This window comes from Antechinus flavipes, chromosome 5 (genome assembly GCF_016432865.1).
Source record: "Antechinus flavipes isolate AdamAnt ecotype Samford, QLD, Australia chromosome 5, AdamAnt_v2, whole genome shotgun sequence".
NCBI classification, from domain to species: Eukaryota; Metazoa; Chordata; class Mammalia; order Dasyuromorphia; family Dasyuridae; genus Antechinus; species Antechinus flavipes.
Genome location: NC_067402.1, coordinates 94,094,307 through 94,121,911, shown reverse-complemented (window position 1 = coordinate 94,121,911; position 27,605 = coordinate 94,094,307). Strand labels below are relative to the sequence as shown.

Below are 27,605 nucleotides of genomic sequence, written 5' to 3'. Positions count from 1 at the left end.
ACAGTTCATTTTTATGAGTTTCTTCTGTTTCGAGCTCATATACATTTTAGTACCTTTGTATACCAAAATATAAAACTGAATCTAGATAGAATATGTATAATGCATTAGGTGATGTATTTGTAATCAAGTAATTCTGATTTTTAATCCTGAAACAGATACTTACTAGGCAAGCCCTTTAATCTCCCTGATCTTCAGTTTTCTCATTTGTAAAAGTAGGAAAGATTCTGCATCTCTAAATCTATAATCCCTACTTCTGAATTCTTTTAAATCCTACCCTTAAATTCTTATTGATATATAAAATAGCAGCCTTATTTATTATGGAAACCCCTTTTAAGTATTTAAAAATTTTAGACTTACTTTATGAACTATTATCCTAAGTAATACCATAGTTATAATTCAGTATCCATTGTTATATAAAATAGGTTATGACACTGAAATCCAAGGCAGAATATAAAAGAAAAAGAATCAGGTAAATTCTATAAATGGTTTCAAGCTAATTCAACATTTATTTCCCTCTTTTGCAATATCATAGAGAGTAGGCTCATGAAAACTCTTGTTACCTCTTTGGAAGCCACATTGTCACATTCTTCAAGAATAGGCAGAACATTCTGGAGTTGTACATAGCAAACAACAACTATTTTCATGCAAAAAATACAGTATAATACTCACTTAATAATTTCTCCTCTATGAAATTAAATCATTAATCTTGTATAGCAAAGTTTACAGGAAATAATAAGTTATAAAAATGGTATAGTAAAAAAGTATTGGCTTTGGATTCAAAGGACCAAGATTTAAATCACTCTCATTACCTTCATGACTATAGGCAAGTCAGTTTAACAATTTGATTAATTTAGTTTCACTATTTATAAAAGAACAGGATGGCTTAAATGATATTTTTTTTAAAAAATCCCTTCTAAGCTCTAAATCTCTGATCCTTTGATTCTTGATATTTAAAGCCAAAAGGAATCCCAGATATGAATTAACCCACTGTTTTCTTTTGAAACATTAAAATTTTGAGGAGCAGAAGGGTTAAGTTATTGTCCAAATTCACACATGCCACAGGTGGTACATAGCAGAACCTGACTTCCAAGTTCAATGTCCTTTCCAAAGCAGGATATGGTAGGAAGAGAGAACAGTAAATATAAGACATTGTTATGAGAAATGACTTATTTAAAGAAGAATTCAAAATTCAAAAAATAAGAAATAAACAAAAAGTGAAAATAATGATTCTAATTACCTCTGTTTCTCAAAAAATTCTAACCCATGTAAAATTTGCTATGATAAAAACACTTAAAATACTCCCCAAAAAAGCTTCAGTAAGAAAATACAATTTCCCTGTCAAATGGAGAGATGTGGAAGCTAAGGGCTGCTATACTTCATAATAAATTTTTTAATTTAAATTTCAAAATTTTAACTAAAAAAATTCACATTCTCCTTCAGTGAAAAAGAAAAAAAACAAAATTCTATAGCAAACAAACATAGTCAAGCAAAACAAATACTCATATTGGCAATGTCAAAATATATTTACATGATAGCATACATACTTTTGCCCATACACAGACACACACACACAGATACAAACACCTATGTGTATGTATGGTCAGTCTGTACTTTGACTCTATTTCCTCTCTGCCAGGTGGTAAGTAACATGGTTCATTATGAGTCCTGTGAAATTGTGTATAGTCGTTGAATTCTTCAGAGTTCTTAAGCAAAAAGTTGTTTTCAAAGCCCTACTGAGAAGAGCTTGAGCAAATTAATTCCCTCCCCTAGACTTCCTTTTTCTCTTCCTTAAAATGAAAAGGTTGGGCTAGATAAACTTTAAGGTCTATAATCCTGTTTTTAGCTAAGATAAAGCAGTAAGCACTTATTAAGAGGCTACCATATGCTGGGCACTGTAGTTAGAGTTGATGGTACAAAGACAAAAATAAAACTATCACTGAAGTGAAGATGACTATATCCTTCTGCCAGAGTAGACAGCATATATACATAAGTGTATATAAAAAGAAATAGAAGATAAAGTTTTTTGAGACAAAGGAAGGCACTAACAATAAAAAGACTTTATGTAGAAGATGATATTTGACATGTACTTTAAAGGAAATAAAGGAAATTGTTGAAGATCAGATAAGTAGAGAAGAGATCCATGTTAGAGATGTTGTGAAAATAATTTCAGAATTTCAGGTTTAAGGGAAAAGATAATGTATTTTGTTTTAGATGTGTTGCGTGAGATATCCATAGGTCAAAATGCCCCATAGGGAGTTGATAATGTAGAGCTAGAACTCATAAGAGAGAGTAGAGCTGATTATGTAGATCAAAAGTCATTTGCATAGAGATGCTAATTAAGCCTATGGGAGTTTATCACATAGCCTAAACAGAAATAGGCTGGATGAGAGTATCAGGATACAACTACCTGTTGAATGATGAAATATGAGTAATTAGGTATCAGTAGAGACTGAAAGTTGGAGTTAGATAAGTGAGAAAAGAATAAAGACATATCATTGTCATGGAAATCCAGAAAGTAAACAGTATTTTGAAGGAGAAAATGGTAAGTAATGTCAAATGCTGAAGACTGTTCAAGAAACATCTTAGACTGGACTCTAGCATTTATTATGTATGTGACCTTGAGTACATCATTAAACCTCCATGAACTTAACTTTGCCTGTGGGATGAAAGTATTTAATTAATTGGTGTTTCCCTTCCCTGGAGCTCTCAGTCTATGCTTATAAAATCCAAAGCCTACAATTATTAATTCACAAGGCACTAAGATTTGGTTGAAGAAAAGAGCCTCAGGAGATCTTATCTCTAGCTATCAAGTATTGTTCCCAAAAGCTTTTGATCAAAATAGAACAGCAAAAACAACATGTTTTTCCAGTGTTTCCCTATTGAAATTGTGGTATTCCCACTGCTATGATTACAAATACCAGTATTTTTTTTGACACTAAGATCTCTAGAACTTTGTGCTAAGGAATCATGTGAAGTCATGGTACTGGATGATTATGAATTATAAATAAACTACATGCCAATAGAAAGTCCTACAATGGGGATAAGGAGATGCAGTATGTTTACCAGTGATAAATTATGTGTGGAAATGATATAGGAGATTGGTTGGTTAGTACTTGTCCTTCATTCTCATACAGGACCAAAATGCCATCACTATGTTAGAGTCGAGTTATACATTGTCCAGTGGCGGGAGAGTCAAGACTACTGGTGATTACTCAAGATACAGTGGATGATCTTTGTGGGAGTAGAAAGTATTTTCCAGTAAAGACTGAAAAAGAAGGAAGGTTAACCAGATAGAGAAAATAAGAATAGACTAATTATCTGGTATTGGTATTCCAGAAATAAGTTTTAAAAGTGAGAGTGTAAAATCTACAAAGTTTAGTGGCTACTTTAGGGAGGAATTTTGGAAACAACATGATCTACACAGGATGTAAGACATAAAGGCTTTGCCAGCTAGATCAATGTATGCAACCCAAAGGTATTATAGATATATCGAAGTGCCAGGTACAAAACAACCTTATTGACATTAGAATGATGCAATAATAGTGCAATGGTTTCATAGTAATGTTCCTTCTCCTTTCTGAACTATGTTTGGATAACATTGAATTTCCTGAGAAGGCATTAGGTTAATTTCCTAACTTTCACTTGTTTATGTCCACATATCCTAAGGCTCAAGGATAGTTTGGATGCTGAGATTGTCTTCTTAATTCACACATCTTTTAAAGGACTCTTAGGAATATGAATCATAGAAAGACAACTTTGAAATATAATCCTTTATACAGTGTTGACATATGAAAACCTGAAATATTATTTCTTCCCATCCTATTTCACCTGTCATTGTTGTTGCCATTTCAAGAATCTATTTCCTCTTGCATAAAACTGCCATGTGCAGAACTATAAAAGCAAACATAGCAGTGAGGAACCGGTCCCCTGGGTCTGTTTACCATATGCTTTAAACACAGAGCTGTTTGAATGCTACAAATTAGTATGCCCAAGCGTGAGTTGAGTATAGGGGCCTTTTTTTTCTTACCACCTGCACAAGGGCAATTGTTTTGAACAAAGACTTCCAATTCCAATGGCTTGCTAGAAAGTCATTTTCATCCTACAAAGGGGTGAATCCCCACATATTCCGATGCCTGGAAGAGCCCCAAGAGAGAAGAAAAACAGACTTGAAAATATCATCAATTCTATTGTCTGCAGCTCTTTGAAGTTCTTGTGTGTGTTCTCTCATTCGGGGTCTGTTTTCTTTATGATATCCCAGGTGCTTTACCCTAAACATCATCACAATCTTTTAAATTTTATACAAAGTTTTGCTTTACTTACTACTCAAATTGTAGGTGATGTGGTTTGCATTTAAAATAGGAGATTATTGTTCAAAGAAAGTGTGTCTTTGTTTGTGTGTGTGTGTTTGCAATTTTTGTCATTGGGAATTAGGAAAATTGCTATGTCCCCTCCTTTGGATTGTGCTTATTTTTGTGCTAGGTAATTTATATGTTGGAAAATCTTGCTACATTTAAATTATTTCTACATGGTCGGTTCTTGACAAATATTTATTTTTGAATGATTTTTTTGTAACATCATGTTTCATTGGAGAGAAGAGTACTTGTATTAATGACACAGAGGGCATAATGTTTTTCACTTCCTCTTTTTTCATTCCTCCTCTTCTCTTTTCATTGCTTCTCATGGTCTGACCTTTAAAATTGACAGGAAGGCTATCAACTGTTGTTGTTCAAGAGAGAAAATACAAGGGAGAAATCAGTGGTCAGCCAGTGTACAATAGGGAGTGCTCCATTTCTCATCACCCAGACAGGAGGAAGATCTAATTTAGAGAAGGTATGTGAAAAGGGAAATGCTAAGTTTAAGTTGTTAGGGGAGTTACATTCCTCCAGACCTCTTAGGGCTTCATCCAACTTCATATTTCCAGTCTTACTTCTCATTCTCCTATTACAATCTCATAGCTCACAGATCCCATTGCTCCTCAGAATGACAGCTCAATTCCCAGACCTGCCTATCAGGCCATAAACCATAACTGATCATTTCTGTGTGCTCCTTGGATTCCATTTGCCAAGCAACAGCTTCTCTGTTTAAACTATTTTTTTCCTTTTAAAATGAGATGAGAAAGGGGGAAAGGGAATATAAGTTCAAGGAATGATAAGTTGCTTTTTTAGTGAGTGAGCACAACACCTGATTTAGATATAAGTATTAGCCAAGTGATTTGAGAGCACTTCCCACAAGAGCCACAATGATCAAAGATGCTAACCAGAACTGGGAAAAATCAATAGGACACTGACCCACTCTAGAGAATTTCAGCAACTGCTGTGCACTGGTGAATGCTCAGTCCCCACCCTTTTTAGTTTAAAATTGAGACAAATAAAAGATGTGGAAGTAGTTTCTTCTCTTGGTTCATGTGGCTTAACCAAACATTGCCCAGCTCTACTTCTATATTTAAAACAACAATAACAACAACAAAACAATAATAATCCTAACAATTATTTCAACAGTAATTTAAAAAAAACACACACCAAAACATTCATGGTTGACATTGGAGGAATATACATATAATGAACATTTTGTTCTTAAGAGACTACATAGACACATATGTAAATAAAAATATCTGAAAGTACATACATATATATATGCAGCTATATTTTCAAAGCTTCATTTTGATTATTTAAATCATTTAACAAGTAGAAAGTAGGATTTGTATGTCGTTAATATGGATTTGCATTATCATTTTTAAAAATATATAGTCTATTGATATACATTTTATTTATATCACTACTATAATTTCAACACCATTCTTCACTGTAAAACCCTATTAAGGAAAACTATCTAACACAATACATTTGTCATGCATATAATATTTTTAATACGCTAATAGTCCCCTGCATCTATATGGTAAGTGAGGTTATGGCATGTTTTATTACTTGTTTCTTGGAGCCTCCTTTGGTTTTTTATTTTCTCAGTTATACTTCTTTTTAGTAATCTTTTATTTATGTTGTTGTATTCAACATATATATTCAATTACCCTTCTATATTTATTCAATGAACAACATTCTATAACATAATATTTAAAGTTTTTAGATTATAGTTGACATTTTGTGGGAAGGGAAAACATGTTATTTTTCACTAAAAAAATTGAAATAATATTTTTTATACTTTCCTTTGATCTTATATAATTTGAACAACTATCTAAAAATACTGTTCCTAGAGGATGATCATATCCCTGTCTCTCTGGGACAGAGATGAAAACTGATCCTTGATGAGAGTGTTGTAGGAATAGAACAAATATTTTATGTTTATGGTATCAGTAGAAAATTTGTTTGGGAATATGACAAATTTGTAGTTTCAGACACATAAGAGGGCTAGTTAAACTTCAAAACCTATTTGTCCTTCTGTTAACTCTACTTAGATTAAGAAATTCCACAGAATAATGATGACATGTCATAGAAGTCATGTCCTGTGTGGTGCTGACAAGACTAATAGGGGCAAACTTAAGAACTAAGTCTAGAGCATCAGGCCTGAAGTGAGAAGGAACTGAGTTCAAATCCAGTCTCAGATACTTAACATTTCCTAGCTCTGTGACCCTGGGTAAGTCACTTAACCCCAATTGCCTTAGGAAAAAAAAAGAAAAATGAGCTATCACAGTTAATCATCACATAATCTTCTTGTTGCTGTGTACAATGTTCTTTTGGTCCTACTTACTTCACTTAACATCAGTTCATGTAAGTCTCTCCAACCCTTTCTGAAATCATCCTGCTAATAGTTTTTTACAGAAAAATAATATTCCATAATGGTCATATGCCATAACTTATTCATCCATTCCCCAATTGATGGGCATCCACTCATTTTCTAGTACCTTGTCACTAAAAGGGCTGCTACAAATATTTTTGCACATGTGGGTTTTTTTCTCTTTTTTTATGATTTCTCTGGGATATAGATACATTAAAGATACTACTGGATCAAAGGGTATGCTCCTTTGGGCAGAGTTTCAAATTAATCTCCATAAATGTTGGATCAGTTCACAATTCCATCAACAATGCATTAGTATCTCACTTTTCCCACACCTCCTTCACCATTTATCATTATATTTTCCTGTCATCTTACTATGTGAGTTGTCTTAATTTGCATTTCTCTAATTAATAATGATTTAGAGCATTTTTATATGACTAGAAATGGCTTTAATTCTTTTGACTGAAAATTGTCTGTTCATAACCTTTGGCCATTTAGTATTGTGATATTATTTAGAGTTTGCTATGCTCATTGCCTTTTTCATAAGCTTCTTGGAGAATTTTTTTTATGTTCTTTAGGTGTGAGACATTTGAATAACCTTTGTATCTCTCTTTTCTTGATCTTAAAACAATTTTTCCTCTTCTATTCCCACATATTCATTGAATTCACTGAGTCTTTAAATATACATTCATTTAATTTTGAAAATATTATCAAACTCTTCAAAGAATTTTTCTATCTTTTAATTATCAACAGCATATGAAGAATTTGGGCTATTGTTATTTTCAGACTTGTGGATTTTTCCCCAAAATCTTAAAAGCCCTGCAAAATTAAATGATTGTCAAAGATGTCCTTCTTGTGACCTTACTACAAAGCAATGACTGAACTTTATTTCATTGTCGGTTCTTGTATTTTCATAGCCTCTTATTTCATAGTTACATCTGGAATTTAAACTTTGTATTAAACTTTCTTTGGAAATGTCTATCTTTTATGATCTATCATTAGTTTCATTCAGTCTTGTTTTGAAATTGTCAATATCACTATTATTCTCTTATGATCTATAATGAATAATTTGAATGCCTTTCTTCAATATTCCTCAAACTTTTACTAGATAATTTCCAGCTTCCTCCTAGTCCTAGCTTTATTGAAAATTCATTAAAGGACTTCTCATTTGTGGACTCAGGCCAGGTGAAAATTAGTAGCATGGCAAACAATTGGTCTTTTGACAGACTGAACTTATGGGAAAAAATTAATCATAATCAAATATTAAGTATTTGTAATCTATTAGCAAACCATGCCTATGTTTCTCCTTTTATATTAGCTACTTACTATTTCAAATCTTGTAATTTTGACACTTTATAATATTGACACTTTACCTACCTCACATGGCATGGAATAATAATCTCCACGATCTCATCTGAGGTTAAGATTCTCTAATAATAAAGTAAAGATAACAGAAGTCAAATGATAGGAAACATGTAAATCGTAGATTGCAATCAATAAGTGGGAAACATGTGGTGCGTACTGTGCTAAGTTTGGGGAGTACAAGTACAAAAAAATATATATCCCTTTATACCATGAGTTTGTATTCTAATGGAGTGGGGGTGGGGAGGAGAGAAACTAGCAAGTATAAGATTCTGTAAAACATAATATAATGTTAATCAACACATATTAAGTTTAACATCAAAATCAATATCTATATCTATACACATGGTAAAATCCAAGGTAGTTAGAAAACACTAGTATTTGGGAGGAGGCAGAGTAAAGGAGAAGGTGTATTTCAAGTTTACGGGTCTATCATTGCAAAGGTGTGAACTGTGGTGTGTGTGAGGGACACACTGATATGACAGGATTTCAAGGTGTAGGAGGGAAACTAATATCAATGAATGTAAAAAGTAGGTTAGAGCTAGGTTGTTTAGGGCTTATATAATTTTCTTTTTTTTTTTACAAATAGCAACTTTGGCTCTAGAATCAATTGATGTAGAAGAGTTTCAACTGTAACTTCAAGACCAACCATTAAAAATGGACAAAGATGTATTTCCCAATGGAAATAGCATAGCCAAATAATACATAAATGCCAAAATCCAGGAGTCTCTAATATCAAAATGTAAATTTTTTTTAATTAAAAAAAAAACAGAGCCACAATCAATGTTGTTTGAAGTTTGAAATGATTCAAAAGAAGCTGAGGGTCCTTTTGATAATGAGCAAGTTTCCATTTAATAAGCATAATCAGAAAGGTTTCTGGCAACATAAGAAAGAAATATATTCTGAAGTAGCTTGATGAAAGTATGACAAGACTATAGCCTCTCTGGAAATAAGCAGGTTAACAGAATTGATAGGTTGGGAGAAATAGAGTTTACTCCATTACAGCAAATCTAAATGAGCTAAAACAGGAGGGAGACACTGATTAATTCCTCTATTGAATCTTTAAAAGGGACCAGCTAAGCTCAAGATGAAGTTATGAAAGCTCATCATTGATTTACTTGTGCAATAGAATGAGAGCTGGATTTGGAGACAGAGGGTGTGTTCTCAAATACTGATTCTGTTACTGCTTATGTGGCACTAGACAGAGTACATAACCTTTCCAGGCTTCAGTAACTCAGCTGTAAAATGAGATACTAGAATACATAATCTCTGAGGTCCATTCCAACTCATTCTATGATTCAGGACCTTATTATTATTAATAGACTATCAACTTTAGGCCACAAAATGGAAGATTGCTTTCCCATAAATAATCCATTTGGTGGAAATATCTGACACCCTAGAATTTGTCATCAAACATCTCAACTTGGGCAGAAGTGTGTTTTAACAAACTTAATTAAATATATCAAATTAATTAATTGGAAAACAATAGTACAAATAATCCAATTTAATATCTAATCAAATAATAAGTTTATGTGAGTGTGAGCATATTTCTATATGGAAATAAATAAAGGTCTCACTCTGACATCCTAAAATCCTCTGAACATCAAACATTGTCTGACTTATCCATGTCATATTCCCTTTCTTCCTATTTTATTTTAAGATTGAGCTGAATCATCAGCCTTGTGTAGTAGAAAGCTTAATATAAAATGCTGATCTAGATTCTAGCTCTGATATGTGGGTCTGGGCAACTTAATCCAGATCTTTAGGTCTCAATATGGTTATCTATTAAATAGACAGGTTAACGTCTTGCAATGTTGCAGAATAATTGTGATCATCTAATTAAATAATCTAAAACAAATTGCTTTGTAATGATAAATTAAACTATAACTGTAACCTATTATGTTTTTGATCATATTAAAACTATTACATTATATAATATACAAATTATAACTGTATCTGATCAATATTACAACTCTTCTCTGTCTTTAATGCTATTCTTTTCCATTTTCCTGGGTTCAATCATCAATCATATATTAAGTAACTGAAGGTAAATTATAAATACTACACAACAGGAAAAGAGAAACTTTTCCTAATCCTCCTTGTAATTAATACCTTTCCTCTGTTGATTATCCTCTATTTAATGGAGGATTTAATGGAGGAAAATATTTATATATTTTGTTTTTAGGTATTTCCCCCATTCAGTAGTGAACACTTCAAGAATAAGAAACTCTTTGCTACTTTTTTTGTATCTCCCCCTACTTGGCATAGTTCTTGGTATATTTTAAACACTTGATAATTGCTTATTGAATGACTTGTTAACTGACTGAATTAACAAATGAAAGGCAATAATATATTCAGATTGGGGATAGGGATAAAAAATATTTAACTTACCATCACACATGTTCACTGAGGCAGAGAAGTAATTTATTAGGAAAAGACTTAGATTTTTAGATTAGGTAATCATATCCATAAAAATCTAAATGTGAAAATTTCCAAAAATTAGATATTATGTAGGGAAGCCCTACATAGATAATTAAGATCTCACTGTATTTAGATGGGAGTTTCTCCTGTGATATTCTGTAAATAACTCACTGTTGAATATATTAATTATTTCACCAGTTCATCCATTCGTTTAACAAACATTCATTTTGTGCCTTCACTGTACAGTTTATTCATTTCAGTGTTAAATTTCTGTATCGTTATCATTCTTTATTTGCTTTGTCTTGGTATTCATGCAGATCTTTGTTCTTTTTGAGGAAGAGGGAAATTTCTTTCTCTTTTATTTTTGTTTTTTTGTTTTTTTACTTTTTTTAAAATTTCAAAATAGAAAAACAAACAACAGAAAATAAATTGCCATGTATACAGCAGAACATGAGAAGATTCAAAATATGAGACAATAAATTTCCTTTTCAAGAAAGCACGCATAATAAATACTATACATTATTTTCAGAGATGTCCATCTTTACTTTCTTGTAGGTTTTTTGTTTTGTTTTGTTTTCTGCTGAGCATTTTTTACTTTATTCTTTTTTTCCTCTTTCCTCACCTCATGACTTCCCCAAGAAGGCTAAAATTAAGCACTGAGATATATATATATAGATAGATAGATAGATAGATATAGATATAGATATAGATACAGAGATAGAGATAGAGATAGATATAGAGATAGATATAGATAGATATAGATATAGATAGATAGATACACACAGATAGATTTCTATTAACATATACATATTTACACATGTACATTCATATAAGTTTATATTATGATTGTCCTCTGTTTCTCAGAAGGTAGAAAAGGTTGTCCTTGATAAGTCCAAGTCTTTCCATATTTTTCTAAATCTACCTTATATTTCCTATACTATAGCAATATTCTAACATCATAATATCTAGTTATTTTAAATAATCTAAAACAATATTGATTAATATGATGGCATATAGTGGTTTCCCTATTTTTTTCCTTTTTGATTAACTTTTTTTACCTTTAACTTTGAGATCAGTGATTACTACTACCCCTGCTTTATTTTCAACATGTTCCACTCCTGATCATTGTTATTATGTTTGTGCATATCGATTTCCTATCCCTATTAGTTTCTTATCTTTACTTCTATACACTACCTTGCCTTGCTAATACTTACCCTATCCCATGCCCACCTTACTTTTTCCCTCCCTCTTTATTCAATTCCCATTTATCTATATACCCCTGTATTTCCCCTTATCCTATTCCCTTCCTCTCTTATTTCCTCTCTTTCTATATATATGCACATACATGTTATATGTTTATACACATATATGTATGTATGCATGTATGTGCATACATGCATGTGTATGTGTAGATATTGTTACCTCTTTAATACATTCCTGATGTGAGTAGGATTCCAGAACTACCAACCCTCCTTCTCCATGTAATTCCTCCTCATTCCTCTCTATTAGTTCTTGTTCTACTGCCTCATGTGTATAATTGTTCTTTTGGCCTTTTCCTATCCACTTTTGTTTGTTGTCCTTCGTTCTTGAAGGGGACCATGATATCAAGGAAGTGATATCATGATGTGAAAATGAATTGGATTTAAGTGAGAGTGAGCGATATAAAATCACCATCTTCACTTTCTCTTCCAGAGCCATGCTTATGAAAGCACACACTTGGGTGTGAAGCCCAAATAATTCCCTAGTGGTGTTATAAAGAAATTATAAACTGGGGAAGTTAAGTGATGCTATCTCTAGAACACACTGCTATTTTTACAAAGGAGACTCAGTGGTACCCTCAACACTATATTAAAGAAAGCACAAAGTTTGAAACGAAAAACCTGATAGAAATTAAAAAGAAAATCCTTCAGACTCACTATTGAGTTGTTCACTAGAAGGTAGGAGATGCTGAAGAGTTCTTCATACTCCTGGTGTCATTTAATACAGTAATTCTTAACTGTTACTCATCACAGGATTTATGTAGTATCTTTAATGTGGCAGTGATGTTGCTAAGCAGTTTGCTGTAGGGCATTAATTCTAGACTAGTAGGAATTACTTCAAGCTGATAGAAAACTTAATCTCATTTGAATGCTAAAATTTCATAGTGTATTCCTAAAGGAAACCTCAGTATGGGAAACTCATTTTATTTTTTTTTTTGAACATCACAAATTGTCAGGAGGATTTTTCTAGGAACTTTGTGGTCTTCTCATCTACTCATAAGCAAGCTTTTTAGGGATCCCTATTGCTAGTGAGATTTTTCACTATCAAATACTTTTTATTTAAGCTTGGTTTAAAAAAACAAAAAAAAAGTAAAAAAGTAAAAACTTGCTGAGCTATGGAAGCTTTATATTTTTCTTTCTTTACCATCACATTCAAAAAGATCCTCATGTAAAGAATATAGTTGTGTTTTCTGCAAGGAAAGTAAAATCATAGAGTCCAGGAATTCAAGGGTAGAGAACTGTCAACATGGTATATCTGGTTAATCATGCCCATCTGTGGTATGTTGACTAGCTAAACCCTAATACTATAAATGAATTACCATGTGACAGTGAATTATTGAATAGTATTTATTAAAGCAAAAATATAGTTCCAAGTTTAATAACCAAAATGTATTTCACTAGTTTTGAAATAAATTAGAAAATGCCCATGGATATGTTTTACAAACACAACATAACAAAAAACATAATAATAAAGGATTATAGAAGTAATGGTGAAAGATACCTTAAAGTTATTTTGGTCCAAACCTTTAATTTTACAGATAAGGAAATAAATACAAAAAGATTAAATAAATTTGTCAAAATCACAAACATAGAAAAAAATGGCAAAATCAGAATTTTAACTTGTTACATGATATCAAGTTGACTGTTCTTTTTGCTACATCATATTAAAAGAGTCCTTTGCCTTTTAGAGCTTGTAAAATATGCTGACTCCACTAAATATGCTTAAAGCAACATTTCCAAAGTGCTTATTTCACATAGCAATAGGCAAATAGCAAAATGTAATTTTTCAAACCTGAATATTCTCACTTAGCAACCACACTCAAATACGTCATCTCCTCCCATTACAAAAAATAGCTTCTTGAAGATAGGAATTAGCACAATTTTAGGATATAGTAATTTTTAATGTATACTTTTTTCATTTATTATTTTATTCATCCATGGCCAGGATATATATTTGGATGACACATAAATATAAAGCATGGTCTTGAATCAGAGTTAAATATAACTTAATTTGAAGAAAAAAAAAGATGAATATCAATGAATTTAAAGCTGCAATCTAATAAAAAAATATATTTTCCCCTCATAACTATCTTTCCTTCTGCTTTTAAATGCTTGATTACTTGTCACTACAACTTATCTCCTCAAACATGGCACCTGCCTCTATCTTCTCTCTCCTACTCAGAACCTAAGGGGAGGTAGGAAAGCATGGTAAGTGAGTAAGATTTTTCTGCTGAATAATTAATCATAAAAACTCTCTAGGACTTATGTCTAGTAACTATGCTTGGCAATATTCCAAATTTGAGCCCCAAAGTAGAACCAGTGTTTTGTATCACTAGTAAAAATGAGTTTCAAGCTGACTCTTTCTTTATAAGCTAATTGTTGTCATCCTTCTCAAAGAGTACCAAAGATGTTAGGAGGATGATGTCTTGATTTGAAAATAAATTGGATTTAAGTGAGGAAGAGCTGTGCAAAGTTATTGTCTCACTTTCCTCTGGGGTCATCACAGTCCAGTGGCAAAACATACTGTATTGCCACTGGTGATGAAGGGACCAAATGGGAGAGCTTGGTCTAAGTTAAGGTCTTTTCCAAGTCTCAGTTTGTGTGAGGTAACATATATTCAGTGCTTAAAGACTAGGTCAGAATTAAGGTAAAAGATTACCTTCTTTGATTTCTCCCTAAAAAAAGCCTATCTGGAAGCAGATGACCCTCAGATTTTCTTGCCAGAATAGAAAAAAAATTGTTGTATAAACTCTCTCTAAGGCACCAAAACAATGTACATATAAGGCTTGGTCTGGGACCTATTAGGGGCCAATCAGTGAGAGCCAGAATGATTTGGGCTTAAAGGCAATGAATCCCAATGGACTTTATCAAAGCCTGGCATACTAGATCTATATCTAAACAAACCAAAACTACATGAGGCAAAATAATTATTCCTGTTTTTCAAAAAAAACTGATAGAATGGATAAATCGACAAGGGGAGAAAATAAGAAGTTAGTTTTTCAATAAATGGAGGAAAAGATCTTAGTGGAGTCAGGGAGTTGGAGGAGGTTCCAGAATTAAATTCATATTTCATCCTCAGATGACTTTGAACTGAGATTATCGTTTAAGATTGTAGAAAGGATTCATCTCCTTCCCAGATCTTCTCTGTATTTCAGATAAAATGATTAAATTTACATTTTGAATATTTTCATAGATACAGAGCTGAAACACTTTCCTTCCAGAACTACTACTGGTTAATCCATGCTTCCTCTTTGTTTATGTAACAGTTTCAAATAAGTCTTCAGTTCATTTATGTATTGGGCTCTTTGAAATCCTGTTACAAAGAAATTATCTTTGTACTCAGTTCTTGACTTTGGCTTAAATAATCACTTATAATTTTAAATTTATTAGGGCTTGGATCTTATTTCACTAGTGAAAGTATCGAACATCAAGGGATACACATGATATGGCACCAAAAGGCTGTTCTGAATCAAGTTCACTGTATTATTAGCATCATAGATAAAGAGTTAGACAGGATTTCAGCTGCCATCTAATGAAATCCCTTTATTTGAAATGAAATTGAAGCTGAGAGGTAATGTGACTTATCCAAAGATAAATGGATAATAACTAACAGAGTTGGAATTTGAGCTGCAGTCTTCCAATTTTGATTCTAGCATTCATTAACTTCTCTGCTATGGAGAAATGATCTGTTCTTAGGATTTTGTGAATGTTTGTATGAATATCTCTGAAATCTGTCTCTCTAATGTTGGTATTTACCTGATCTGGAGTCATGTACAATATTATCAGCTGTCTAATGAGTGTTTACATTTTATCCCATTATCTCAAACTCATTATATCTACATCTGAACTGTTAGCTTCCCTTTCCAAGCACTTCTTTCACTTAGTTTCTCTATTTGCTTTAATAGCACTATCATGTTCCTTTTAGTTGCACAGAATAAAGACTTCTGAGTTAATCTCTTCTTTATAGCTAATCTTTTTTTTACTCTTTATTCAATGAATCTTAAAAATGACTGGATCAGTCAAGATAAATAGGTCAATGTGGGTTACATAAACATAATGGCTCATATGGAATATGCATTATTGATTGCCAAATGATACTTATATTGTTTTTTTTTTCCAGCTCTTTTGCAATTTGTCACTTATTTGTTCAAGTTTTACCCTATTATTTCTTCCAAATTCAATCTCATCTTGATTCAGGCTTGCTTCTGAAGTACTGATTCTGAAGACAATCCCACCATACCTGCAAAATATGCCCAAAACTTCTGTATTTTATCCTCAACTTTTATGCATCAAAATCCTAATGATGCATCAAATCTCTACTGGTTAGAAAAAAAAATGCAAAATACCTCAAATTAAAAGAGATCAGGAAGAAAATGTATATCATAGGTAATTAAATAATGTCAATACTTAACATATATGCACCAAATGATGTAGTATCCAAATTCTTAGAAGAGAAGTTAAGTGAATTACAGGAAGAAACAGAAAACAAAACTATACTAGTGGGGGACCTAAATGTCTCTCTCTCTGAACTAGAAACACAAAATAAACAAGAAAGAAGGTAAATAGTATTTTAGAAAAGTTAGATATGATACATTTTTGGAGAAAACTGAAATAGAAAGAAATATAGTTTTTTTCTCACTGGTACATGGTACCCACACAAATATTGATCATATATACTAGGCATCAAAATCTCATAATTAAATGCAGAAAGGCAAAAATATTAAATGTACTCTGTTCAATCCTTAAAATAATAATATTAGGTGTAATAGAGAGCCATAGAAAGATGAATTAAAATTAATTGGGAACTGCATAATCCTAAAGATTGAGTAATTCAAACAAGAAATCATGGAAACAATAATTTTGTTAAAGAATATGGGACACTGATATATTGTTGGTGGAACTGTGAATACATCCAGCCATTGTGGAAAGCAATTTTGAACTATGCTCAAAAAGTTATCAGATTGTGCACACCCTTTGATCCAGGAGTGTTACTACTGGGCTTATATCCCAAAGAGAGCTTAAAGAAGGGAAAGGGACCTGTATGTGCAAGAATGTTTGTGGCAGCCCTCTTTGTAGAGGCCAGAAACTGGAAACTGAGTGGATGCCCATCAATTGAAGAATGGTTGAATAAATTATGGCATATGAATATTATGGAATATTATTTTTTCTATAAGAAATAACCATCAGGATGATTTCAGAAAGGCCTGGAGAGACTTCCATGAACTGATGCTGAGTGAAATGAGCAGAACCAGGAGATCATTATATATCTCAACAACAATACTATATGATGATCAATTCTGATGTACATGGCCCTCTTCAACAATGAGATGAACCAAATCAGTTCCAATAGAGCAGTAATGAATAGAACCAGCTACCCCCAGTGAAAGAACTCTGGGAAATGAGTATGAACCACTTTGTGGAATTCCCAATCCCTCTATTTTTGTCCTCCTGCATTTTCGATTTCCTTCACAGGTTAATTGTACACTATTTCAAAGTCTGATTCTATTTGTATAGCAAAATAACTGTATGGACATGTATACATATGTTGTATTTAACTTATACTTTAACATATTTAACATGTATTGTTCAACCTGCCATCTGGAGGAAGGGGTTGGGGAAGGAGGGGAAAAATGGAACAAAAGGTTTTGCAATTGTCAATGCTGAAACATTACCCATGCATATATATTGTAAATAAAAAGCTATAATTAAAAAAAAAAGAGTATAACAATAATAACACAACATATGGAAACTTGTGGGATTCAGTAAAGTAGATCTTAGGAAAATTTTTATATCTCTAAATGAAACAGAAGGAGGAGTTCAATGTATTGTGTTTTCAAATAAAAAAGTGAAAAAAATCCTTAATTAAATACAAAATTAGAAATTATGAAAATCTAAAAATAGATTAATAAAATTGAAAGTAAAAAAATTAATGAATAAATTATATATAGAGAGATGTTTTTTTAAAAAAATAATAAAATAGATAAATTTTAGATTGATTTGAATTTTAAAAGAGAATAAAACCAAGTTATATCAAAATAAAAATGGTGTATACACCAAAAATGAAGGGGAAATTAAATAATAATTCGAAGCCATTTTGCTGACTGTATGTCAATCAATCTGTCGATCAAAGTGAAATGCATATTTACAAAAATATAAATTGTTTAAATTAACAGAAATGGAAAAATCCCATTTTGCAAAAAGAAATTGGACAAGCCATCAATGAACTCCCTAAGAAAAATAATGTCCAAGGACAGCTAGATTTACAAATGAATCTTACCAAACATTTAAAGAAGAATGAGCTCCAAATATAAAATATTTGGGAAAATTGGTGAGATAGTTCTACCAAATTCCTTTTGTGACACAAATATGGTACTGATGACACATAATTAAAATTATATTATAAAGTGACAGTCATCAAAACTTGTTGATACGGGGTTAAGAAATAGAATAGTAGATCAGTGGAATAGGTTAGGTACACAAGATAGTAGCTATTGACTGTAATAATATACTGTGATAAATCTAAAGACTCCAGCTATTGAGATAAAAACTCATTATTTGAGAAAAACTTCTGGGAAAACTGGAAAATTGTATGGTAGGAATTAGGTGAAGATCAACATCTAACACTCTATAAGGTCAAAATGGGTTCATGATTTATTTATGATAATTTCTTGAAAATGCTATCCAAGCTCTTTTTTTTATCATGACTTTCAGGTAGTCCACTAATTCTTAAATTATCTCCCCTGGATTTATTTTCCAGGTCACTTGTTTTTCCATTGAGATATTTTATATTTTCCTCTATTTTTTTTCATTCCTTTGATTTTGTTGTTCAATTCTAATTTTTAAGGAATTATTTTCTTGAATTAAATTGTATGCCTCCTTTTCCATTTGGCTAATTGTACCTTTAAAGAAGTTGTTTTCTTCAGAAGATTTTTTTTTTCATTTGGCCAATTCTATTTTTAAAGGACTTTTTTCCCCCAGTCAATTTTTGTGTTTCCTTTTCTAAACTGTTGACTCTTTTTTTCATAATTCTGCAGTATCACTCTAATTTATTTTCTCAATTTTTCTTCTGTCTCTCTTACTTGATTTTGTTATTCCCTTTTAAGCTCTTCCAAAAGCACTTTCAGGCCAATTCTTTGTTGAGGCTTCATTGGCATTTTGATGTTGCATTCTTCTGAATTTGTGAGTTGATCTTCACTTACCATGGTAACTTTCTATGGTCAGTACTATTTTGACGTTTTTGGTTCAATTTTTTTTTTTAACAAGTAGAGCTCTGCTCCTGGAATATAGAGGATACTGTCTCAAGCTTCTCTTGCTGAGAGCCAGGGACCTGATCACTGGCTTTCTGAGCTGGAGCCTGAGGTGCTGGTTACATTCTCATTGTACTGGGGTAGTTCAGCCTAATAATGCCTGTTGTACTGGGCTTCTAATGCTGGCAGTTTTCCTTCTGTTCTGAGGCTGGAGGCCTTACAATCAGCATGTTGTGTCACTAGCCTGCTAATCCAGGACTGAGGGGCCTACGTTGCTGATCTCTCCTGCTGACTTGGCTGGATATCATCTGTGCTGGGCTGTGCTCCCATTTTATCCAATGGAGGCAGACCTTTCCTGAAGCCCTCAGTTATCTTAAGCTAGAAAACTGTTTCTACCTTTTGGGGGTTTGTTATTCTAGAATCTTTTTAGAGGTTTGACAACATTTTTATTCTGAGGGAAACTAGGCAGAGTTCAGGCAACTTTATGGCTTCTCTCTTCCATCTTGACTCCACCTGCTCCCACCTAGATCTTTATCACTTTACATAGTTCTTGAAATACAAATCTATCTTAAAACTTGATATATGATTGATATCACTAACATGTCAATTATGTGGCATCCCTTCTTGCGCATAGTCTTAAATGGTTCCCATTTCTTCCAAATTCATTTACAAATTCCCTTTTTTAGTATTCAGTTATCTTTCAATCCACTTTTCATCTTAGCAGAATTCCTTTTATTCCACACATACATCACATTGATTTTCTTTCCACCCAACCTTTGATTATGTTACATGCAACTTCACATTAATTTTCCATGCTCTTCTCTACAAATCCAATTGTGTTTCCTTGAAATCTTTTTTTAATCATTTCTCCCTTTTCTGAATTTCTATAACAGTAACTATATTACCCTGTTTGTCAGGTACTCCCATACTATGTTGGATTATTAGTTATCAATAAGTATTTATTAAGCACCTACTATGATTTAGGCATTAAGCATAGAAAATAATACAGTATACTAAGTACAAGGAGAGCTACTGGAGTTCATTAAGAGTAGAAGTAAGAACCTTAGTTTATGAAAATCATTTTTGACAGCTGAGTGGAAGATGATTTAGAGCAAGCATGGACTTGATTTAGGAATACAAATCAGCAGATTATGACAGAGTCTAGGAGTGAGATGGCCAGGATTTATACCATGATGACAATTGTGTCAAGGAAGAGGAGTCATTTATGAGAGATGTTATGAAGATATAATAAATATTTGTGAGAGATGAATTGAAGATACCCTATAGTTGAGAGGCTAGATAACTAGAAGGATGATGATTATCTTGACAGTAGTAAGGAATTAGAAAATGAAAGGTCTGTGGAAAAGTTACTTGGTTCTGCTTTAGAACTCAATGTTAAGACAGATGTTTAAACGAAATTTAGTTGAAGATATCCAAGACACATTTGTTGATGTGAGACTGAAGGTTAGGAGAATGATTTGGACTTGATAAATAGGTCTGAGAGTCATCGACCTAGAGATTATAATTCATGGGAGCTGATAAGATTATCTGGTGAAATAGCACAGAGATAGAACAGAAAGGACAGGGCAGAGCCTTAGAGTAAATGAATCATTAGTGGATATAAAATTGAAGAATATCCAGCCAAGAACACTGACAAGGAAAATCAAGAGAAAGAGAAAGAGAAAGAGACAAGAAAATATTCAGGAGTGGATGATCAACCACGAAAAATTGCAGAGATCATTGTTGAAAATTGAGAAATGACCATTCCATTTAGAAGTTAAGAGATCACTATTAATTTTGAAGAGGAAGAGTCAAAAAATGATTAGATCAAAGGTCAGTTTTCATAGATTATTGAATCAAGTGAAGAAATAGAAAGGGGAAGAATTCATCTTTGACTATTTTTTCAAGTATAGTGGAAAAGCAAAAGAGATCAAAAGTGATAACTAGCAGTGATGGTCAGATCAAATAAGGTTTGTTTTTTTTTTTTTTAATGAGGAAATATAAGGATAATTTTCCTGTAGAAATAGAAAAATTCAAGTATATCAATAAGGATTATATACTTATTCTGTGCTAGTCATCAGAAATACAAGTACAGTGAGAATGGAAATTAGAGGTTAGGATGATAGAATGGACAGCCTGCTTGAAAAATATTGAATGAGTTAAGATGAAAAATACGCATGGAGCTATTTACTTTGGAAAAGAGACAGTTCACCTTTTCATAAGGAGAAGGAAAATAAGAAAAGACCCAGAAGAAGGAGCATAGTACAAGGAGAAAATAGTGGAAGAAGACACCTAACTAATATGAGAAAAGGAAGAGGGAAAAAGTGGAAACTCTTGGTAAATGCTTCAAACTTTGCAAAAAAAAAAAAAAAAACCTGAAGTAAAAGTTCTTCACTTTTTGAATTGATTGGGTTGCTGTAGGAGTCTTGAGAACCAGGAAAATGGTTTTGAATAGCCTCTTTGGTGAATAGTAAAAATGAATTAAGAAAATATAAAGTTTCCCTTACTCCAGAGAGGGCCCAACTTGCTATTTTGTAACAGAAATTTGTATTGGGCCTAATTATACTGTTTTATCACTTTCTCTAGCTCTATTCAGCAATATATGAATAGGAGTTAAAAGATTGGATGTTAGAAGTAATCCAAAAATATAATTTGTTAAATCTTGGATAGAAGATAAAGCCGAGTTGGTTCACCAAGAGGTTGATTTAGGGAAAGGTTAAAAATGTGAATAGTACATAGAGTAATGAAAGGTAGAAAATGTGAACAGTTCCTACAGTGATAACCTGGGAAAGAACTGAAAAATGATGGTGTTAGAGGAAATAGTAAAGACATAAAACATATTTAGTGGTCATAAGGCAATAGGAAAAATAGAATGGTTAAAGATTATAATCATAATTTCAGAATTCTATGTCTTTAAATATAAAGTGAAACACTTTATATTTAAATGTTTCATATGTGGACTTCAGAATTTTAATGCCTTGAGTAGCTTGTAAAATATTTTGTTCTTTGTCTTGTCCCCCCAAGGAATCTGTAAATTCATTTCAGATGAAAACTCTCTTTTATATCAACATAGAATATAAACATTCTAAAGTAACAAAGGATTTCATTTTGTGTATACTCATTGTCCACATTTATATCCACATTGTCTGTGTATACATACTGTTTTTCAACTAGTGGGCCCTTAATAAATGTGTGTTGAATGTTTACTCAAGGAGTATTGCATTTTAAATAATTTCTATTGTTTCTATTGCATAGTACATAATTAATAGTTGCATGCTAAAACTTTGCAACTAAATAATTTGACTAAATTTTAAAAAAATAATCAATTAAAAAGTATTTCTTAAATACTTTTTATATGCCTGACAATATGAAAAGTAATAGAACATGCCTGGAAAGAATCACTTAGAAGGCTAGTCATTATCTACTGCCTGTAGATTTTAGGAATATTAGGATGCTCAAGTATTTTACTAATGCCTTGGATGATGACAGGGACTGCATTCATTTAGTTTTCAGATGTCATCAAATTGAGTGGATGAACAGGATTTGAAAAAGCAGATTAGATCATGCTTGCTTTGGCATCACATGTACTAAAATTGGAATGATATAGAGAAGATTAGCATAGCCCCTGCACAAGGAAATAAAAAAATCAGATTAGAATTCCAAATTACTTTGACAAAGTAGAAAAGGAAGGGAATATAAACAGAATAAAGTTTAATAGAAAGAAATGACAAATTATTTACATAAAAAGGAAAATAAATTTCACATATAAAAGATGATAAAGGACTGGCCAGTCTATATACCACAGCATTGGTATATAGTCACTTACAAAACAAAGTCAAAATTAGCACTTCCAGTGCAGTTTCTGGCCCTGTGGAGCTATGCAGGCTGAATTGACTAGGTGGCCAGGCTGGAGTGCCATTTCCCCCATACAATACCTTTCTCTATGTGTGCTCTGAGGACTGTAGGCTCAATTCATCTTATTATCTCCATAGTCTTCATGAATATTTTTCATCCAAAGGTGGCCAGTCAGAACAGATGGCTGATAGAAACTGAGCTTAATTGTCATACAAATTGGACTTAATTATGGTCTTGAACCTCTCTTTCCCAAGAGTTACATTTCCAAAATAGAGATAGCTGTTACCTTCACAAATTAGTGTTAGGACATGTTAAAAAGTCCTCTAGGACTCTTAGAAGAAACATATCTGTGTTTAGTACTATCATTTTATGAAACTACAAAACATCCCTGCAAAATGTAGGAACAACTTAGCTATTCAGAATAAACTCTGGCATTCTATTATGCAAAAAAGTATATACCTGGAAAACCTCAATTTAATTGTTTCTACAATATCTGAATTGTCATTAGAATGATTTGGGGGAAAAAAAAGGAAATGATCTTTTTGCTTTGTTTTGGGATAGAATATATAAGTAAAGCTTTTTACATTCCCTGAGGGGAATGGACACTTTGTTTTATAGGCAGGCAACTTGATTTTGAACTCAGATCCTCCTGACTCTACCTACTATGCCACCTAACTGTCCCAACATTTAAGTCTTAAAATTAATTTTAAATCAAAGAAGGGTTATTTTGCAAGATTTTCATGTGTTTCTTATTCACAAAATCCTGAACTGTTTGAACATGTGATAGTCCAGACAGCTGAGATTCCCTCAAGCCCAGGTGGAAACAACTCAACAAGTAGTCATTGCTATATATGATATCAAGCCTAGAAATTATATAAATAAACCACTCAAGGCAGCTGTGTTTGTCCTTTAGGAGACATATTTAAAGAACCCATTTTTAAACTACTCTATCTGTTGATAAGAAATTAAATACAAGGGAGTTGTGAGCTATTGTTTTTAATACTTCTTTTTGAAAAGTAACTTCACAGAATACTTATTATACATCTTTTAGGGATAATGAACTTAAGTTTTGATCATGATGAATACCAGCTCATCTCTGTCTCCTTCTTTCTTTGTATCTCCTTGTGTGTCTATTTGTGACTCTGGCTTCCTCTGTATGTCCCTCTTTGATTCTATCTCTGATTCTTTCTCGCTGTCTCTCTTTTCTGTGTTTCTGTCTCTGTCTGCCTGTCTGTCTCTCTCTATCTCTCTTTCTCTCTTTCTATTCTCTCTGTCTCTTTCTCTCTCCTTATCCCCTCCTATTCATTCTGTATATCATTGCTCGAACTTAATTGTCCTAAAATACCACTCTCATTATGATCCTTTTTAAAATTCATTTGCTTTTTGACCATAATAGATGTGCTTATGTTACATAGTCACAATTTTATATCCACTTATAAGCACACACACCAGCCACAAAGTCTGTATAGTCTGTACTAAGAAAGCACTTCTAATGGCAATTGTCTTTAAAAAGAATTGTCATCTTCTTAACAAATTAATAAAGTTTAAAATAATCCAGAATGGTATTGCAGTTGTGAAAGAATGGTATTGCAGTTGTGAAAGAGTTTTGTGTCCATATGAGCTAACTTTACAATACTTGTCTATTAAAAGTTTCTTAACATCTTACTATTTGGAAATTTCTGGCCCTCAAAATGTTATGTAGAAAACAAAATAAAAAGATAGTATAAGGAAAGAAAAAAGTATTCTCATTCTTCATAATGCAAACTGGTTGCCATAGATGTCAGGGGAATGGTGGTAGCAATATACTGAATTATTCAGACAGCAAAAGTAAATACCTGTTGCAAAACATTGTTAGTGAAGAAAACCAGGAACTAGATTGTGATTTTATGAGAAAACATTGAGCCAACTCCTTTCCCATATTCAAAAAGCAATTATTTTCCCACGCTGCTGCTATTGGCAGCAATGCAAGTTGGAGCGATGGAGACCGTTTACTCAACTTCTTTAGACTTTTGACTCCAGATTCGTGTGTGTGTGTGTGTGTGTGTGTGTGTGTGTGTGTGTGTGACGGATGAGGGAAAGATAGGGAGAAAGGGAGGGAAGGATGGAGGGATGGAGGGATAAAATCATGGAGGGAGGGAGAGAAATTAACAGACATTATTGCAGATCCCTTTGTAAATGTAAACACTTGGTCTTGATAGAAGTTTCTAACTTTAAGGACACATTTTAGTCTCACAAGGTCATATAAATTTACATCTACATTAATGCATTTATGTATGATACATTTACATTACATAAATCTATATCTATGTAGAAATAGTAAAATGCCAAAACTTCTTTTCATGTGTTCATTCATTCATTTTTTAAAAAATATTTATGAAGCTCTCTTTGTAAGCTATGAAACTCCTCAACCAGATTTTCACAAAAAAACAAATGTCTAAATGCTAACATTTTGAATGCCTTTTACAGACAAATGTTCTAAACAATAAAACTTAAAGATGTTACTGTGTTTGTGTATTTATATATAAATATAAGCATACAAAATTTATACATATATACTTAATGCTATACTGTTATCATTCATTACAAATCTATCAACATTATTTTTGATTATTAATTGGTCATTAATTTTGAAATAATGCTTAGTCTACCTTCCAAATATCTTCTCACTCACATTTATTGTAAATATAAAGAATTCCACTTAATTCAATAGCTTCAAATAGTTGTGGGTTTTTTACATTCCACAAAATTGCTAAAGCAACCTTTCTCTAAAATATCCAGAAATATTTCTCTAAGTAAAGAGAACTTATAAATCTGCTAATATTGCCTTGATATGGAAAAATTAAATAATAAGGCTCTTTTACCTTGATTTTTCTCTTCCTAATCCATTCTCCACACTTCTACCAGGCAAATCTTTCTTATATTAGAGATCTGATAATATTATTGTTCATTTTCAAACTCTTCAATGCCTCTCTGATAACCTCTAAACAAAGATGTTATTTTCTACCTTCCTACCTTCACATTATCCTGTTCCAATCAAACTGGAATACTCACTATTTCCCTTATAACTGTACCATCCTGCCTCCATGCTTTTGCTTTCACTATCACTATCTTTGTTCCTTTAAAGCTTCATTAATAATATGCTCCCACCACCACCCCATTGAAGTCTGCTGTGAATGATTTTATTTCCCACTTTAGACCTCATAATACTTTGTACTTTGTCAATGTATTTATCTATACAAAATATTAAATAACATCTCTCTACAAGGGAACTGTAAGTTCCATGAGAGCAGGAAATTGAAGGTTTCAATTTATTTACCACATAGAATACTGTTCTACACAAAATAAACTCATTAAATATTTCTTGAAATCAAGTGGTTATTGATGATAGTATTATAAACAAATTTGGATAGAGCTTAAATCAATATTTTATGCAAACCTTTTGCTTTGTCTGTGTAGTATACTTATCTATTCAAGTTCTATAAATTGTCATGATTACCAGAAACAGTCATAATAGCAATAAAAATGGGGACAGCTTTAAAAGATTTCATATTTCATTTTATTATTGAATCCCTCAGAATTCCTCAGAATCCACAGAATTCCTCAGAGAACACCAGTAGTATGAAAAGGCAAATTCAGTTGTGGTTTGAGTTTGAACTCCTTGAAGTTTCAACAGTGGGGAAAAAACAAGTTAAATGTTAGTTGGGTTCTATTTCTTCTGTTATAATTACTTTAATTTCCCAATATTCATTCTCTAGTCACCCACACTAGAGTTTATATACCCCTATTTTTATACATCTATTACCTATTCTGTAATTGAAACACTCATATCTTTAAAGTTTCCTCTTACCAAGGAAGACTTTGTTTTCCATGTTCCCATTATTCCTATGTAATTGAAAATTCTCCATCTCTTATATTCCTGACATCCATATTGCAACTATGTTCCAATTTTCTCCTTGTGCATTTTAATTGAGACAAACATCCCTTTTGTCTCTTGGTTTTCATTTATTAAACATAATGCATTTTCTTCATTTTTTCTTTTACATCTCTTTTCCTTTTCTCCAGAGTTCTTGCCACCCCAATATTCCCATCACTTCTTCCTCAGTATTCACATTTTCCACACATTCACATTTTCCACATTCCAGAATGAATTGTTTTTGGTTTCTAGCCACAAGTAACACATATTCTGATGGATTCGGGACTAACTACTTTTTCAAATTTCTAAACATTATTCAAGCTAATAGGGAGAAAAGGAATTGAAAAAGAAAACTTTGATCTTCAAAAATGTGTATCACTCTGTCTTATTTGTGCCTAGTACTGCAATTTCTGTGCAGGGGAAAAAAAAAACTTGCACTAAGCATAGCTTCTTGAAAACAAACTGTGGGAAGGTTAATGTAACATACACAGCATTTCAATTTCCTTCTTCCTGTTATGTCGAGGATCACCAAACAAGCTAATAACTCTGAAGTGTAGGATCATGTTAAGCAAAAGAAGGAAATTTTGATTCATGGATGTGCCATTTACAGAGCTAGTAGCTTAAAAAATCCTGATGCCAAACCATTGGCACACTCTAAGGCTTGCATGGGCACCTGGAAGGTTAGGGCATGCAATGTCTGTGGAGTGACATGGAGTGGATAAATTTAGCTAGTTGGCACAAAAAGGACATGAATCTCTCACCTGAGTCAACTTGGAGCTGGAGTCTCATTATTTTTTCTGGAAATATATTTAAATTGAT

The 27,605-nt window shown here is 32.4% G+C and overlaps 1 protein-coding gene and 1 non-coding gene across 2 annotated transcripts in view; both read left to right on the top strand.

The window, feature by feature from the left end:
* Positions 1–27,605, top strand: part of CNTNAP2 (contactin associated protein 2) — a 2,126,697-nt gene that overhangs the window by 1,312,864 nt on the left and 786,228 nt on the right. The window lies entirely within an intron of this gene.
* On the top strand, positions 22,586–22,688 carry LOC127539554 (U6 spliceosomal RNA). Its single transcript, XR_007947981.1, has one exon. It is a non-coding gene; the product is annotated as a U6 spliceosomal RNA (small nuclear RNA).